This window comes from Manis javanica, chromosome 2, assembly GCF_040802235.1.
Source record: "Manis javanica isolate MJ-LG chromosome 2, MJ_LKY, whole genome shotgun sequence".
Taxonomy (NCBI): Eukaryota; Metazoa; Chordata; class Mammalia; order Pholidota; family Manidae; genus Manis; species Manis javanica.
Genome location: NC_133157.1, coordinates 69340047 through 69360046, shown reverse-complemented (window position 1 = coordinate 69360046; position 20000 = coordinate 69340047). Strand labels below are relative to the sequence as shown.

The 20000-nt window shown below is 37.5% G+C and overlaps 1 protein-coding gene and 1 pseudogene across 2 annotated transcripts in view; both read right to left on the bottom strand.

Moving 5' to 3' along the window:
* Window positions 1-20000, bottom strand: part of C2H9orf85 (chromosome 2 C9orf85 homolog) — a 191046-nt gene that overhangs the window by 94052 nt on the left and 76994 nt on the right. The gene's annotated exons all lie outside the window — the stretch shown is intronic.
* Window positions 10410-11753, bottom strand: LOC108398060 (large ribosomal subunit protein eL30 pseudogene; annotated as a pseudogene).

The window sequence follows — 20000 nt, the reverse complement described above, 5'->3', positions numbered from 1 at the left end:
TATGTTTACTCAAACTCAGACAACCTTTCCCTGGATTGGGTTATAAATATAAATAAATGGCTTCATTGAAGTATAATAGAAATACCATAAATTGCATATATTTAAAATGTACAACTTGGTGAATACATATATATATATATATATATATACCTATGAAATCATCACCTTGATCAAGTTCATAGACACACCCATCACCACCAAAAGTTTCCTATATTCTTGTGGTCCCTTCTCTCAACCTCCCAGGCTCCCTCCCCTCCTGCTCCAAGCAATCAGTGATCTGTTTTCTGTCACTATAGATTAGTTCACATTTTCTAAAATTGAATATAAAAGAAATCATACAGCATGTACTTTCTTTTCATATCACTTCTTTCATTCAGCATAATTATTTTGAGATTCATCTGCTGTTGCATGTATCAATAGTCCATTCCTTTTTATTGCTGAGAAGTATCCTACTGCATGGAAATAACCATAGTTTATCTTCTCACCTGGGTATTTTCACTAGCTTTGGGCTCTTATAAATAAAGTAGCCATGAACTTTGTGCTGACATATGCTCTCATTTCTCTTGGATAAATAACTAGGAACAGAATGTCTGAGCCATCTGGTAAGTGTACATTTAACTTTTCACGAAACCGCCAGTTTTTTCCAAAGTGGTTGTCCCTGTCCACATTCCCACCAATAGTATATGAGCATTCTAGCACCTCTTTATTGTCACCAACACTTGGTATGATTGGTCTTTTTAAAAAAAATTTAGCCATTCTAGTGGATGTTAATAAATATGTTCTTTAAAAGGTTTATGGGTCATATTTTTCCAAAGAAGACATATGAATGGCCAACAGGCACATAAAAAGGTGCTCCACATCACTAATCATCAGGGAAATGCAAATCAAAACCACAATGAGGTATCACCTCACATCAGTCAGAATGGCCACTATCCAAAAGACAAGAAATAACAAGTGTTGGCAAGGATCTGGAGAAAAGGAAACCTTCTACACTGCTGATGGGAATGTCAAATGATGCATCCACTGTGGAAAGCAATATGGAGGTTCCTCAAAAATTAAAAATAGAAATTACCATATGGCACAATGCCACTCCTAGGAAATTTACCCAAAGAAACAAAATCTGTGATTCAAAAGACATATGCATTCCTGTAATTATTGCCACATTATTTGCAATATGCAAGATATGGAAGCAACTGAAGTGTCCATCAGTAAATGGATGGATAAAGATGTGGTATATATATACTTAGAGGGTATAATGCTAAGTGAAATAAGCAAGGTGGAAAAAGACAAATACCATATGATTTCACTCAAATGTGGGATCGAAAAACAAAACAAAACAGTAACAAAGTCATAGACACTGAGAAGAGACTGGTGGTTACCATGGGGGAGGGGGTGGGGGAGGACAGAAATAGATGAAGGGGTTAAAGAAGCACAAAATCTTAATCATAATATATATGAGTCATGGGGATGAAAGTACAGCAAAGAGAATATAGTCAATAGTTCTGTAACATCTTTCTATTGACAGATAGTAACTACACTAGTTGGGGGTGAGCATTTAATAATATTGATGTCTGTCAAATTACTATGTTGTATACTTGAAACCAATATGATATTGTATATCAACTATTCTTCAATAAAACATATGTGTGTGTGTGTGTGTGTGTAAAGTTTGTGGGACAGTTATTCACAACACAAGACTCAAAAATATTGCCATATCATTGACACATCAGCCAAAGGCAAGTGGGTACCCACAGCTGAATTAGTGTTCATATTAGCTCTAAGTCCTGATTTTTCTTTTTAATAGAAATTCTAAGCCTGAGACTACCAAATCCCAAGCCTCAACATTTGAACTTCTAAAGCTAAGTACTGAACTCCTTATGCTGTGAGTCCCTGTAAGCCCCGGTCTGGCTGGTAGAAGTGAAACAGGAAATGAGGAGAAAAGGCTAAGCTTATTTAATTGCATATTTGTTGTTGTTTCAATTAATTTTTTCTTGTTTTACGCCAAGTAGGATTATTCGGTCAGTGAGAACTAAGAGGCACCCCTGGACCCCTCTGTACTCCAGACCTAGTCCTCTTCCCCCATTTGTGGGGTAGCAACCCAATTTTATCTGGCATCAGGATCAATAACTTTGTCCAGTAGAATGTTCCTCTTCTCTGCTTGTTTGCTTAGTGGAATGAGAAGCATCAGCTGGCCAGTGCTTCCAATTCATTGGAACCATCACCAGGTTTCCTGGGGGAAGAACCTCTCCTCTGGGAGAGGCACCTTTAAATCCACTGAACAAGACAGGGGAAAAGGAAGCAAAAATCTTCAAGTGGACTTTTAGGCTCGACAGTAAGAGAGAAACTCCCTCCACCTCTTGGTTTCTGGACTTGTACATTCTGAGGGAGAGGCCCCACATGTTGACTACTGATTTAAAGCATGTATTGCCTCCTGTAAGATGGCAACACAAACTTGTAAAGCTGCTCTTTTAATTGAATCCTCAGCCCAGTCCGTCCTACCATTTATCGAGCCAGACTTTTCTAGGTAATAGGGCACATGAATAGATCAGTGAATTCCATGAGTGCAGGCCCATTTCTGTACTTCCTTCGCATATGTGTCCCTTGATCAGAGGCAATGTTGTACAGGATTAATGGCTATGAATCAGGCGTTCTCTAAACCCAGAGATGTGGTTCTGGCAGAAGGGCTGGAAGTGAAGAAGGCAATGCAGTACCCGGAACATGTTCCTGATCTTGTGGGGACAAACCACTGCTTTCTCCATAATGAAAGGGGTCCAATGCAATGTAATCATGCCACCAGATGGCTGGCTGGTTGCCCTGGCAATGGTGTCAGATCAGAGGCTCAGGGTTGGTCTTTGCTGTGGGCAGATGGGACACCCATCGGTGATGGCAGCCAAATGAGGGGAAGTCCATATTGTTGACCTTATGCCTGGCTCTACCCCTGTGGCCAAGGCCACTTTGTACTTAGGCTCACTGAGAAAGCATCAGAGTGACTGGAGAAAGGGATCAAATGGCATTCATGGCTTATCCTGTCTACCCATCTATTAAGAACATCCTGTGCAGTATATATTTTGCATCTGTTCTGAAACATCTCGTCACTTACTTCTCCCCCAAGCTGCCATGACATCAATTTCCCTATGTTGTTTTCCCCAACTCTCTCAATTTACTACTATTCAGAAGTCAGATGAGATCCAAACCCTCTCTTCTTTCATATAAATCAGACAACCAGATGCACTGTCCAAAATTCTGCCCAATGAGAGGATCCTCCCTTCATCAGTCTTTGAGGGCCACCCCCAAATAAAGATGTACTACAGATGCCAGCATATTCCTTCAGTAAACCAGGCCCATACTCCTCTATCCAGTGGCCACAGAAACCTTCCTCTGAGGCCATGTGTATGAAGTAGGGTGGCAGTAGTGGAACAGGGGACAGGCCATGTAGGACCCTGAGCCATCTGCTTGACAGTTCACTTGGCTCTTGGATCTGCATGGGACTGATTGCATATATCCCATTTCTACTTATGATGGAATGCTGCTGCTCAAACATGGTTTTATAGTTCAGTGGAGACTCCCATTCATGTTAGGTAGTTTGGGTCATACAGAGATAGGATGGCCCACAGTAAGGCTTTCTGGCTCTATCAGGCTACAGGAGCAAGCCAGGGCTGCTGTCACATGGTAACAGCCGCCAGCAGGTCACAAGTCTCCTACTGGGGATTGCCAAAGGTTCCATGAAACTTCCGTTGTTCACAGATATTTTGGGTATCATTGGGTCTGCTAGGTCAGGGTCACAAGGCTCAAGGGGCAGGGCAACTCACACCACAGCCTTCACCTGCCTCAGAACACCTTCTTGCTCTGGATCTCACTCAAAACGATAAGCTTCCCAGCTTACTAGGTAAATGGCCTGGAACAACATGATCAAATGTGGCATGTGTTGCCTCCCAAACCCAAAGAGACCCAACATATTTTATGCTTCTTTGTGGTGATCAATGCAAGACGCAGCAATTCACCTCTCACTTTTGAAGAGAGGCATGCCTCAACTATTGCACTCCTCAAAACATCACACATGTGACAGAGCCCTGTGCTTTTGTGGACTTTGTCTCCCACCTTGTGGCATGAGTGTGACTTACTAAGGTATCTAAAATACTTGCTACTTCCTGCTCCCCAGTTTCAGTTAGCATTACATCATAATTGTAGTGGATTAGACTGATGCTCTGTAGACTACCAAGATGATCAAAATCCCTTCAGACCATTTTACAAAAGAGAGCAGGAGAGTTCACAGAGCCTAGATGCAAATCCTAAACATATTATTGTCCTGCCTTGAAAGGCAAATTGCTTCAAAATGCTTCTGATTTTTATTAATGATGAGGATAGAAAATAATTTCAGGTCAACAGCTGTAAACAGATACATGGAGTTATACTGATTTGTTCTAGTAATGATACCATAACCAGGGCATGGTTACAATTGGCATTACCATCTGTTTAGGTCTGCAATAATATGTGATCTCCATAACCCATCTGACTTTTCTACTAGCCAAACAAGCAAGTTCAGTGGGGATGTGACAGAATCATACCACTGCATCTTTCAAGTGTTTGATGGTGACACCAACCTCTGAAATTTCCCCAGGGGTGGGAATTGCTTTTGGCTTACTGCTTTGAAGTAGGGAGTTGTGTAGTTCCTGAGTTTCACTTGACCCTTTCTATAATAGTAACCACAGTGTCATCTGCTATATGAATACAGGAGATGCTCTCATCCTTCAAAAGGATGCCACCCATGCTTTCTGATTATCCACTTACAGCTGGAAACTCAGTTTCATTTTTCTTTATCCTTTGTACACTCTCTAGGACTGTCAAAAGAAGCAAGGCGGCTCCCATGATCTATAAAATCATTATATAGATAATGACTGAATGCCACAGCTACTTGATCTCACAGTGTCTTGCCCTCTCTCTATCATCTCATGCCCACACAGTGATAATCTGAATAATTATGATGCGGGTATATATCAAGGATTATGTGTCCTATTTTCCACTGACAAATGAGTTATCTCTGCTCTTCAAATAGATGGGCAACCCAAACCCAGAACCCCATTCTGAGTGTCTATATCCTGGGGCCACTTGTGGTAGCAATTTCTATGTCAGTCAAGATCTCAGAAAGAAACAGATGGTACACTAAAATTGGATAGTTTTAAAAAGACTTTTTAAAGGGGACTATTGACAAGGATGTGAATATAGGGAATCCAGAAAGCATGGTACAGTAGTACCCTGAGGCTAGGAACATCATGGCACCGTTATCACTCCTAGACCTTCTAGGACAGGAGGACAGAGAGGTCTGTATGTAGAGAACCATAAGACCATCTCTACTTCTGCCCAGCTTGCCATGGTGATTTTACAGGAAGAGCATTAGGGGAATAATCTGTACTGTTCTCTGAGGGACTCCCATTGAATGAATCCAACTGGAAGCCAGAGGGCAAGGACATCCATGGATGTAACCCAAATGGTCAGCCTCCCAGGTCACAGAGCAGGGTGCACAGGATGGAGAACAAATCTAGAGGGACAAATGGAAGATATCCTGTGGATTTGAAAAACTAACTTTCGTGCATTTACGTTCAGTATCCCTAGGTAGATTATAAACCTCTTGGGACAGAGACCATCTTACTCTTCCAGGGATCCTCCCATAGCACCTGGGACAATCTGGGATAAATGAATGATGAAAGAAAGTACCTCAGTGTTCAGATATATGTCATGTCCATAGAGCAAGTTACAAAGCATGACTTTTAAAAAATTTATCTGAAAAAAAGCCCCATGTATTCCACCCAATTCCAACAGGACATCAAAGTGATCAAAACATAATGGGACAGAGGACAGCATTGCAAAATGACTAGATCATACAAAACTCTTACAGCATTTAATACAGTCCCAGCTGAACAAAGATGTCAGCTCTCACAGTCACAGAGGGGCCATCAGGTGAGAAATTGGGGATCAACAGAGGTGAGGCTTAGAACCCCCCCCCCCGTTTTGAGAGAAATCTTCTGCATCCGTGGATGTTTTGTTGCCCTTGTCTAGCACACACCTGATCATCTACATTTGCTTTCTTACAGCACTAAACTATGTTTTCTACCTTTATCTTGCATCTACCTACCACTTCAGTATTTTATTAAAAATAATAATAGTAATAATAATAATAATAATAATAATAATAATAAGGGAGAAATGTGGGATTCACATATAAATCAAGTATAAAAATCAAACGAATATTCATATTTGACCTGATTGTTTATAGTTCATAATGCGGGATCAAAATCGAAAGTTTCTGTGATGACTGCCCTTGTACTGTTCACCATGTAAGAACTTATTCACTATGTAAGAATTTGTTTACCATGTAAGAACTTGTTCATTATGCTTCAGAAGATCGGAGACTGATGAGAATTAGGCTTGTGGTTGATTAATGATTGTGCATTGAGTCCCCTATACAGAATTTTATTGTTGTTAACAACAATTTGATCAATAAATATGAGAGATGCCCTCTCAAAAAAAATAATAAAAAGATGTCAGCTCTCCTTTAGTGATTTCATAGGTAGGCGTCAGCCAGCCCAACCTGTGCTTTTGATTAGCAGAGCTTAAGATGAAATCAGATCACCCAGGATATAGATCTAAGCTGATAGCTGAGTAATGGATGGTAATCTCCCATCCATTATAAGACTCCCTTTCCAATGGGTGTTTGTGCATTCTGCTAAGTGACTCTAGTTTTCATTTCCCCAACACATTTTTCTTCCTTGAATGCCCTTCTATTAGGCCATGTTTTGACAGTCAATGGCTCAGTACAATGTGCATTTGTGTCTGCTACAAATTGATTCTTCCTATCTCACCTTGATTTATTAGGATGCATTTGACCTCTTATCACTGACAGAAGAGGTGATGAGGTCTAATTCTGCAGATAATAAAAAACAGGCAATTTTATTTCTTAGATCCTATTACAAGATTTGAAGAATAAGAGAAATAGCAGAGGGCTGCTGTCAAAGAACCATTCACCCAAGAGAACAGCTGAAGAATGTGTGCCATGGACAAACACACACAGTCAAAACAAACAAGGACTTTAACTGTATAGAGGCCATGCCATTACCTTCTCAACTTGGGGCCATATGGACTGATACACACATTTTAATTAAATTAAACATGAACTCAAAATGCTATGTTCATCACTAATGACCACAAATGACATAAATAAAATTACGGTCTACTGAGTGATGGCTGACTTGCCAACAACTTCCCTTAAAGATTACCTCTCAATTTTTGTGCATTTTTATTATTAAGGAATAACATCCATAAAGTGCACAAATCTTAACAGTACAGCTCAATATATATATGTATAGTGTATATGTATGTATACATACATAACTATTACCAGATCAAGAAGCAGAACATTTCCAGCATTCTAGAAGGTTCCCTTGTGCTCACTTTTAGTTATTACCACCCTAACCCCAACAATGACTAAAATTCTGACCTCTATCAACATGTCTGCTTTTTATTTTCACTTAAATGGAATCATAAAGTATTTCTACTGTGTCCAGTTGGTTTTTTTTTCACTTGCCACGAAACTGTGAGATTCAGTGGTGGTGTTGTGTACATCATTAATTTATTATTTTTATTGCTGAGGAGTATTCTATTGTATATATAAAGCACAACTATTTATTCATTTTATCACTGATGTGCATTTAATTCCTTGAATGAAACTGAAGAAACTGCAAATGAATATTTAACAAATTGTACTGAGATATAAGTCATAGGATATCCGATCAGAAGCCAAAAAGCACATTTCCTCCTCCATGCATATCCACAGCTGAGTTTTGAAAATGCCTTTCCTTCTCTATTACAGCAACACCTGGTGGCTTAAGAATGCTACACATCTGGATGTATGCATTTACACTTGGAAACCGACTTTCGGTTGCATAAAATGACATCGAAATGTCTATTAGAACCATATTAACAATGTCTGGGTCCCACCACAAATCATTTAAATCAGAATCTTTGGCGGGTACAGCTCAGGATTGGTAGGTTATAAAAGCTGCCTAGGTGATTTTAATATGCAGCCAAGCTGAGAACAACTAGTTTTAGACTAGCGGCTGTCAATTTTTGCTGAGTATCAGAATCCCTTGGAGGGCTTGTTCCAACACAGATGGCTGGAACCCGTCCCAAGTGCACCTCAGTGTGTCTGCGGTGGTGCCCAAGGATTTGCCTCTAACAAGTTCCCGGGGAATGCTGATACTCCTGGTCCGGGGCCACATGAGGAGAACCACTGATCTGGACCAGTGTGCCATTTTATGCAAGGAGGAACTGCAAGCCGGGCAGCTGAAGTAATCTGCTGGAGTCACCAAACCAATGAGTGACAAAGTCTGCATTAGAATGGAGCCTCACAATCTCATTTCCTCTCATCGGATAGAACCAAAATTGGATATTTTTTAATGTTATGTCACATGAAGCTATGTTAAAGAAAGGCTACTTCCCCCCACCAAAAAACAAACAAAACAAGGAGATGTTTAAGGAGTGGGTGAGGGAACTCCTTTCCATAGACCTATTTCCAAGAACTTAAGCATCCTGAGGAAATGAGCAAATTACATACTCTAGAACCAGAGCCTGAGAAGAACAGCAGGGATGGGAAATGGAGGCTAGGGAGTACCTTTCGTCAGATTGAAACTCTGACCCCTGCTCGGGCAGGGTACTTCTGCTCTCCAGCACCCCTCACACCTTCCCTCCTTCAACCACCTCCCAAAGGCTGAGCCACACTACCCAAATGGGGCACTCAGTCACAAGTCACCCAGCCAGGAGTCAGGAGACCTTTTGGCTGATAGCTTGTTTCTTCCAATCTCTCTCATTGCATAAGATTTAGTCTGTCTTGCTATATTTCCCCATGGTTCCTAAATCTCATCCACATTTGCCCCTTATGATAGAGTTTTGTAATTGTCCCCACCAGCTATAGCCCACACCTCTGTGCCTAAGAGTCTGTAGTACCAGGCTGTCAAGTCAGGTGAGCCCATCCTCCTAACTATGCTGAACATGCTGTAATGACACAATGCTTGGACCCTGGCCTGTGGAGCTACTAGCTGTCCTACTAGCTCCCAAACCACCAGTATCAACACAGCAGGAGAATTTTCTCCAAGGGGCTGGAGGATCAGCATTTTAAGCACACATCACAGGTGACTAACATACAGCCAGGTCTGGGGACCACTGCCAAAATCATATTATTGAGTAATCAATCTCAGTTGCTGGATTTATTTTTTTTTTGGTGGAGGGAGGTGCTTAATGGCATTACATAGTGATCTTCATAGTGCCACACTTTGGGGCAGTGGAGAAAATATTTTCTGCTCAGGATTCAAGGAGTAAACAGATTCCTTCTATCAAATGGGAAGAGAGAAGAGAAAAGAGAGAAGAAGAAAAAAAACTGCATTGACCAGAGACTGCAGGGCATTCACACATAAGATAATTTTTAATGTTTTCTATAGAAAACAACTGATGCAGACTCATTTTTTAGTAAGAACATATGCAAAGGCTCAAGGAGTCTGATGTGGAGCAAAAAGCAGCCAGTTTGGTGGTGGAAAATAGCAATCTTGGGAAAAACCAACAAAACCAAAAAGAGAATGTAGACCAGAATTCCTGAAATGACAAGGGTTATAGCACCATTTTCTTAGAAAGAAACAGGCCGATATGAGAATCCACTTTTGGCTTTTATGGTTTGCTGTATATACAGTTTTCATTACTGAAGGTAGGTCCAGTTATTCCTCTGTTTCCTTAAGGAGATCCCTGGTTGAAATGCACCCTCACCCATGTTTATTTATTTACACACACAGAGAAAGACACACACTTTTATACATACACTCAAGTACTGGAATCCCACTTTGACTTAACGATAACAAAAGCCATTTCTTCACATTCTCAAATGATGTGGCTCCCCCACCCCGCCCCACCCTATCCCCAGGCATACTGGATATTTCCACAATATACACACCACAAAAGAAAACAGAAATGCCTAACCCACAACTTCATAATCACTTATCTACTGAGGCAATATGCTGGACTACATGTTCTCAACAGATCTTCCACTTGTAAAAATCTTCTCAAAACTGCACACACAATGGTTGCTTTCATAAACAATAATACATTTTCATCAATGATGCACCATGTAGTTGGGAAGAGCAGAGGACAGTTTGTCAGGCTTCAGAATTCCAAATCCCCAGGCTACCAGACGGACTACTGTGTCTCATACTGTTAATTTCTTAATGTGAAGGATAGTATTTTTAAACTGAGATACATTTGTCATATACATATATTTATATATCATATATATATGTGTGTGTGTGTGTATATATATATATTTTTTTTTTAAATAAGCTCTGGCCATTGTTTTTAAAGAAAAATTTTGTGATTTACTTTTCACCAGTCTGTTCTGGCATGCATCTAATAATATCAGAATCACCTGGATCAATGATAACTGGAAAATCCTCTGTAGTATTTTCCACATGCTGTGTCCAATTCAATATTATGGCCACTGTAGTGACGGTTAGTAGTTTTGGCTAACAGGGCATAGTGCCCTATTTCAGATTTCCTCACAGCTGGGCAGTTGTTGGTGAGGATGACTAGCTGTGCTTTGCCTTGGCTGATCATTTTCAGAGTCTGCTTGTATCCCAACACAACGAGTTAGAGCCTGGAGTTGACTGACCCCAGCGACTTTTCTGTCCTCTTTGTGGCTACCATCATCCTGCATTAGGTGTGGGAGGGCCTCCAACAAAGAGCAGCCCCCAAGATGGCCGGAGAGCAAGAAAGGAAGGATGTCAGATATTATATATATAAATAAAACAAGTCACTGACTGGAAGAAAATATATATCTGATAAGAATTTATATATAGAACATACATATAAAGACAGCTTAACAATTCAGTAAGACAATGACAAACCAACTTTAAAAATAAGTAAAATATCTGAATAGACATTTCACCAAAGAAGATACACCAGTGGCAGATAGGTCCATGAAAAGATGCTGAGTCAACATCATTGTCATTAGGAATACACAAATTAAAACTACAATGAGACTTCATACCCACTAGAATGGGGATAATCAAAACGGATTGACAATTACAAGTGTTGGTGAGGATGTGGAACTTCCTCAACATGGAGCCTTCAACACTGATGACTGGATTATAAAGTGGTGCATCCACTATGGAAAATACTATAGCAGTTTCTTAAAAATTAAACACAAATTTACCATATGATCCAACAATCTCACTCTTAGGTACATATACCCAAGAAAAATGAAAATATTATGTCCACATGGAGATATGCAGATGTTCACAACAGAATTGTTCATAATTGTCCATAAAATGGAAACAATCAAAATTTGAATGGGTAAACAAAATCAGTACATCCATACAATGGGATACTCTTCAGCAAAAAAAGAAAAAAGAAAAAAAGAGCAAGATGAACTACCGATACACGCTGCAACATGGATATATCTCAAAAGTTTATGTTAGATGAAAGAAGCCAGACTTAATGACTGCATATTTTATGATTTCATTTATAGGAAAGGTTCATAAAAAGCAATTTTATAGACACAGAAAGGAGATCAGTTGCCTGGGGCAAAGGGTGGGAATGGGATTGACTAACACTGAGCAGGACAGACCTTTCTGAGGTTATGGGAATGTACTAAAACTGGGTTGTGATGGTAACTGTGCAACACTGTAAATTTACCAAATCAGAAAATTATACACTCAAAATGGGTGAATTTTATGATATGCAAACTGTACCTCAATAAAGCATTTCCAAATATAGAGATGGAATTATTGCTACATTGGAGAAAAAGCTTCTATAGGTTTTACAGAATTTATAGCACAGTGAAGGCTAATAATTTTACCAATGGTTCCCAATCATTCCCAAGCCAAGACTCCCTCATTAACAGCAAAAACAATGACAGACCTGCACATTTGAATTAGGCCTTTAGTATAAATTGAAGAAACATATAATTTCAGGAATATTGTGAATTCAGTAATAATTTTATTTGAATTTGCATTTAACTATCACATCTGCTACATATAAAATAGTAACTAGACATTGAAGACATTATTATTCAGTATACTGACAATGTTGAAAACACATGTGGATACTGGTGAGATCAGCAGCCCTTGAGTTAAAACTCTCTCAAAATCTTTCAGCTTTCTAATGCAGCACTGAACAACAGCAAAATCCCTGCTTTAAGTTAAATTCCCTGGTGGTTTTTAGTCATCTCTGCAGTCACCTGGGGAGAACACAATTGATTTTTGGACTATCGGCATGTCCCATGTGTGGGCAAAATGTACTTGATAAGTGGAGCATAGAAAAGAGGAAGTCATATGAATGGAAAAATACAGAAAGGTTGACTGATCAGAGGCTTGTCCGAACATATAATTGAGCTGCTTTGTGGAATCCTGTTTTGTCTCCCATCTATCCCCTAGGGCGCATTTCGGTTGCAACCAATTGTGTCGTCAGCGTTCTACAGGACAGACTTTATATTAAATGATCGTGACCATGCAGAGACAGCACACTCCCTCGTGGCTTCCTTCCTCTGGGATTTTGATTTTTGTAGGATATCCTCTCCCTTTTACAAACAGTAGCATAGCATCGTTCAGTATTTCCAGAATGGCCAATCGAGAAGTTCCCACATATAAATCAATCACTTAATAGGATCTGAAATGTACTATTTCTATTGCCAAGGAATGGATTCCAAAAGTGTTTCCAAATTATTTGTAAGAAACACTTGTGTGTTTCAGTAAGTCCTGTTTTTGTCATTGTCCACTGGCAGCCACTCACACTGCACCTGCCTTGTTCAGCTGGCGGCCACAAATGTTGAGGCAAGAAGCATGGGAGAAATTCATTTTTGAACAGCGTGTAATGGTTCGATTGCACTTTCAAATAGTATGTACAGCATGATCTGCAGTGAAGTATAATAAATACACTATTCTTCCTGTGTTTCCAGATGTTCTGGACACTCTGTAGTGTGTTAATTATGCGTTTTTCCAGAACAACAATTGAACCTGCTACGTTAGAGTACTTCTCCAGAAAACATACTGAATACACTATTTCAAAGTGTAAATACCAGTTTAAAAGTCAGTTTATCTTAAGTTTCCTGACTTTGTGGACATGCTGTAATATCCCCTGCTAAAGGATGTCAGTTTTGTTCCATAGACCATCTTTCCTAACCTCAGCTGGTTCTAGCAATTTCCCCAGGACTAATTCATTTCCTATCTCGTTCATTTAGGTCATTGTTCACCATAATGCCATGATTTTTCTTCAAACCGATAAAATTTTTTTAAAAAATAGTTTTGCAGATTCCACAAAGAAATTCATGAAAGAAAGTAGATCCCACAAATAAATTCATAACAAGATCAAATAATTTTTTAAAAAGTGGTATATATAAGGTCATGCTCAATTACACAAATACTTTCATTTATAATTTAAATATGCAATTTTATAATTTAAATAAATTTCAGTGTAATGGAATATGCTTTTCTAACCACTTTCTATTTTTAATTCAGTATATAATTTTAAAATATAAAATTTTGATCATTTGATTTAGTAAGGTTTCTCAAAAAGTTTCTCTGTGTGTTATTTATTACAGTTAGCAATACAGTATTACTTAGTTGTAACAAAGAAATGAAGGGCAGTTTGTCAAGTTGAAACAGTCAGAAATACTGTTTTTAAAGCTTGCTATTGTAATCAAACAATTGAGGTTAATGTTATTAAATGCCTATCCCTCCCAAATACTAAAATAGCCCCTAAAATAGACTAAAAAAGAAGTCTGCCACTTCTTATATAAATGCTATCTGTCACTGGAGGTTTGCTGCTTCTCTTTCAATGTAATAGGAATTCTGTATCAAGGTTTCTTTCTTTTTTCCCTGCCCAAGAATTTCTAGTTTACCTACTTCTCATGCCCACAGAGCTTCTTAGATCATTTGAAAGAAAATGTCTAAACCAAAAGTCATAAAGTTATATATATAAACACTATGAATGGATCATCTACTAGGGGCCAGGAGCTTTACAGATACTATATTTAATACAGCAGTGTTATACTATAGAAATCACTGTCCCCATTTTACAAATAGGTAAGGTTCACACAAGGTAACTTCACAATGGTAAGGAAACTGACTAGGGGCACGGTTAGAATCCAAACAGATCTTTCTGCCTGGGAGTCATTCTACCTCCTACTTTTCCTGAAAGCAAGAATTATACTGCTTTATTTAAAGGCATGAACTTGACAACCGTATACTATTATTTTTTTAAACTGTTACAATAACTTTCAAATTCAGGTAAAATTTACATACAAATACAATGAACAAATTCTAAATGTTGAATTTTATATTTCTATACACTTGTATAACCATCACTTAAATCAAGATACCGGCAATTCCAGCACTCCAGAAGTTTCCCTCATGCCCTTTACTAGTCAGTAACCCCAAGTTAACCACTATTCTGACATCTATCACCATAAATTACTTTTGACTATTTTTGAACTTCATATATAACCTCTTGTGTTTGGATTATTTTGCTCATCATATCTGTGCCTTATTTTTTCCCATAGCACTTTTCACCTTGTAACATAGAATTTACTCATTATGTTTACTGCTAATTGTCTGTCTCCACCCACTGAACGGTTATCTCTGAAAGGACAGGGATCTTTGTTTTGTTCATTGTTGTACCTCAAGGCTATCTGGAGCATAGCCTTGCACATAGAGATGCTCAATGATTACTTGTTAAATGAATGTCAGCTATTATTATGCTATTACCATTATTATTCCAAGCCTTTTTAGTCACCAAATAACTTGTTCATGCCATTTCTTCCATGTAATATAGCTTCTTCACCTTTAGAAATGCTTTTGATGTGTGATAGAGTGGTACTGTACTACAGTAAAAAAAAAAAAAACACAGATTCTGGAAAAAGTAAGTAACAGGATTCCATTCTGCAATATATGTGTATATATATATATGTGTGTGTGTGTGTGTGTGTATGTATGTATAAGTATTTATATACATACACATGTCTTCTTTTGCAGAATGTGGGCAAACAACCAAATTATATCTTCATTATTAATTACTAAATCATTTAATGATTTATAGATGTATGTATAGATGCATGGAAGCAATAATAGTATCAACTGTAATAGTGCACTTATAGGTTCTAAGCACTTTCAATATTAATGCATTTAATCCTTCAATCAACTACATGGAAATCAAGACACAGAAAGACTAACTAGTTTGCACCAAAATATACAGCTAGGAAGTGACAGAGCCAGTATGTACTGAGATCCATGCTGATTTCCAAAAAAATAATAATTTTTAGATTAGAAAGGACAGTTCCTAAAGAAGTACAAATGAAATAAATGTAGAAATTAGATTTAAGTCAGCTGAAAAAACAGACCAAAACGACCTTCCTTAGCACTGAAGAATGAAATGCAGATATTAGTATATGTCACTAGGTGATGCTCTTTATTAAATTTCTCTCCTATAAAGAAACCTGAGGAATTAAAACTCATTGAGATGGGAAACAACTTACGCTAGGTCTAATAACTTAGCTGATGTTTTAACCACAAAATGTACATAGTCCAGAAAACAAATTCATATGCAATAAAATAAGCCACATAAATTTATGGAATATACATGTGAGCTTAGAATAATGAGACTTTCACAACATGAAAATGGTCTCTCTCTGCATTTATTTGAATGTTTTTCCCTTCACATCCCCATTTTCTGAAATGTCTTGGTGAGATTTTATATTTTTCTCAACAATTCTTATGTATTTAAAAAATGTATTCATGAGTACCATGTTTTTATTGAATTATCATTGATATACAATCTTATGGAGGTTTCACATGAACATTTTGGTTTCAACATTCACTCATATTATCAAGTCCTCCCCCCTCCCCGCCAACCACCCCATTGCAGTCACTGTCTATCAGTTTAGTAAGATGCTATAGTCATTACTTGTCCTCTCCTTGTTGTTCTGCCTTCCCCGTGACCTACCCATATGGTAATTGTGAATTATAGTGCTCCTTGATCCCCTTCTCCCTCCCTCCCAACTGACCATCCCCAATTCCTTCCCTTTGGTAACCACTAGCCCCTTCTCGGAGTCTGTGAGTCTGCTGCTATTTTGTTCCTTTAGTTTGGCTTTGTTTTTATACTCACAAATGAGTGAAATCATTTGGTACTTGTCTTTCTCCACCAGGTTTTATTTCACTAAGCATAATACCCTCTAGCTCCATCCATGTTGTACCAAATGGTAGGATTTCTATTCTCTTTATGGCTGCACAATATTCCACTGTGTATATGGACCACCTCTTCTTTATCCATTCATCTTTTGATGGACACTTAGGTTGCTTCCCTGTCTTGGCTACTGTAAAGTGCTGCGATAAACATAGGGGTACATATGTCTTTTTGAATCAGGGATCTTGCTTTCTTAGGGTAAATTTCTAGGAGTGGGATTACTGGGTCAAGTGGTATTTCTATTTTTAGTTTTTTGAGGAACCTCCATATTGCTTTCTACAATGGTTGAACTAATTTACATTCCCGCTGAATGCCATATTTTTGATGCCAGTGAAATGTTATGTCTTCACTTTTTTATGCAGAAATATTTTAAAGTAAATCGACATTATACCCCTAAATGTTTCAGCATGTGCTTTCTTTTTCTACTGAATTATAGTTGATATATAATCTTATATTGGTTTCAAGTATACAACACAGTGATTCAACAGTTGCCCATGTTATTAAATCCTCTCCCCCATTAGTGCACTTACTGTCTGCTAACACAGGAAGATGTTACAGAATCATTGGCTATATTCTCCATGCAGCATTTCATCCCTGAACCAAATTACATGATTGAAAGTTTTTGTGCCCCTTTACCACCCTTTCCCTCCCCTCACCCCCTCCCTCATGGTAACCACCAGTCACTTCCTCACTTCCTTTTCTAAGTCTCTACAGCTCTTTTGTTCATTTTGTTTTGTTTTGTTTTTAGATTCCACAAATAAGTGACATTATAAGGTATACATCTTTCTCTCCCTGGCTTATTTCACTTAGCATAGCACCCTCTAGGTCCAATGATGTTGCAAATGGCAGGATTTTTTTATTTTTTATGTCTGAATAATATTCCATTGTAAATATGTAACACATCTTCTTCATCCATTCATCCATTCATCTATTGATGGAAACTTTGGTTGCTTCCCTATCTTGGCTGCTATAAATAGTGCAGCAATAAACATAGGGGTGTATATTATCCTTCTGAATCAGGGATTTTGTTTTCTCTGCATAAATTCCTAGAAGTGGAATTACTGGGTAGAATGGTATTTCTATATTTAGGATTTTTAACATTTTTTTATTCAAGTATCATTGATATACAGTCTTATATTAGTTTTAAGTATACAACACTGTGGTTCAACAGTTATCCATATTATTAAATCCTCATCCCTACTAGTACAATTATTATGTCAATGTAGGAAGATTTTATACAATCCTTGACTATGTTCTCCATGTTGTATGACCATTGCCATGACCAATTCCAGTTACTTTGTTGAATAAATATGGTTAGAGTAGACATCCTTGTCTTGTTCCTGATCAAAGAAAAAAAGCTTTTAGCTTTTCACCACTGAGTGTGATGCTAGCTGTGGTTTTATCCTATATGGCCTTTATTATGTTGAGGTATGTTCCCTCTATACCTCTCTTTTTTTTTTAATCATGAATATATGTTGAATTCTCTCAAAAGCTTTTTTGTATCTATTGAGATGACCATGTAGTTTTTATCCTTCTTTTTATTAATATGGCATATCACATTGATTGATATACAAATATTCTACCATCCTTGCATCCCTAGAATAGATTCTACTCTCTTGTGATGGATAATCCTTTCAATGTATTTTTGAATTCCGTTTGCTAATATTTTGTTGAGGATTTTTGTATGTATGTTCATCAGGGATATTGGTCTATAATTTTCTTTTGTGGTGTCTGTTTGGTTTTGGTATTTGAGTGATGCTGGCCTCACAGAATGAGTTTGGAAGTATTCCCTCCTCTTTTACTTTTTGGAATACTTTGAGAAGGATGGGTATTAGCTCTTCTTTAAATGTTTGTTAGAATTCAGCTGTAAATCCAACTGTTCCTGGAATTTTGTTTGTTGTGAATTTCCTGATTACCAATTCAATTTTGTTGTTGGTAATTGGTGTGGTCAGATTTTCTGCTTCTTCCTGAGACATTCCAGGAATGTTGTACTTTTCTAGGAATTTATTCATTTCTTCTAGGTTGACCAATTTATTGACATATAATTTCTTATAAAATTCTCTAGCAATTCTTTTTACTTCTGTGGTGTCAATTGTAACTTTTTTTTCATTTCTGACTTTGTGTCCTGTCATTTTCTTGATAAATCATCTGGCTAGGGGTTTGTCTATTTTGTTTATCTTCTCAAAGAATCAGTTCTTGGTTTCACTGCTTTTTTTGTATTGTTTTATTTTCTTATTTATTTCTGCTCTGATCTTTATTATGTCTTTCCTTCTACTAACTGAGTTTCTTTTGTCCTTCTTTTTAGATTTCTTTAGTTGTGCCTTTACACTGAGATTGTACTTGTTTCTTGAGGGAGGCCTTAACTGCTATGTACTTCCCTCTTAGAACTGCTTTTGCGAAATCCCAAAAATGTCGGACTGTTTCATTTTTGTTTTCATTAGTCTCCACATATTGCTTAATTTGCACTTTGATCTATTGATTATTGAGAAGCATGTTGTTTAGTGTCCATGTGTTTGTTATTTTTGTTTGTTTTCTTCATGTAATTTATTTCTAGTTTCATACCATTATGATCTGAAAAGATGTTTGATGCAATTTCAACCTTTTTTAATTTGCTGAGGCTCTTTCTGTGTCTTCATATGTGATTTATTATGGAGAATGTTCCAGGGGCACTTGAGAAAAATATGAATCCTAGGGTTTTTTGGGTGAAATGTTCTTTGAATATCTGTTAAGTCCATCTGATCTAGTATGTTGTTCAATGCCTCTGTTTCCTTATTTATTTTCTGGTTGTTGATCTGTCCAATGATTTAAGTGGTGTGTTAATATCTCATAAAATGAATGAGTTGCAGTCTATTTCTCCCTTCAGTTTTGTTAGTATTTATTTTATATATTTAGGTGCTCTTACATTGGGTATATAGATATTTATTATTGTTATATCCTCCTGTTGGACTGATCCTTTATCATTATGTAATGTCCTTGTCACTTGTTACTCTGTTTTGAAATCTATTTTGTCTCATACAAGCACTCCTACGCCTGCTCTTTTCTCCCTATTATTTGCATGAAATATCTTTTTCCATCCTTTCAATTTCAGTCTATGTATGCCTTTAGGTCTGAAATGAGTCTCCTGTAGGCAGCATACAGATGGATGCATGTACATTTAATGTAGTTATTGATAAATATGTACTTGCCATTTGGTTGTTTTCTGGTTGTTTTTGTAGTTCCTCTCTGATGCTCTCTTCCTCTTAAACTATTCTTTTATTTGATGGCTTTCTTTAGTGTTGTGATTAGATTTTTTCCTTAAATTTTTTGTGTATCAATTATATGCTTTAGGCTTGTGATTACCATAAGGTTCACAGACAGTGTCCTAACTATGTAACAATATATACTATGTTGATGGTTTCTCTATTTCAAACAGTCTAAAAAATGTATTCTTCCTCCTCCACACTTTATATATTAGATGTCATAATCTGCATTTTTTGTGTATACCTTGACTGATTTTGTGTTTAGTTGATTTAACTATCTTTTTTTTTCAACTTCACACTTGCTTAGTAAGTAATTGGTCTACTATCATTTCTGTGGGTTTATTTTCACTGGTGAAAATACTGAGGCTTAAATAAGAACATTTCTATCTACAGAAGTCCCTTTAACATATTCTGTAAGGCCAGTTGAGTGGTGGTGAATTCTTTTAACCTTTGTTTATCTAGGAAACTTTAAATCACTTTCAATTCTGAATG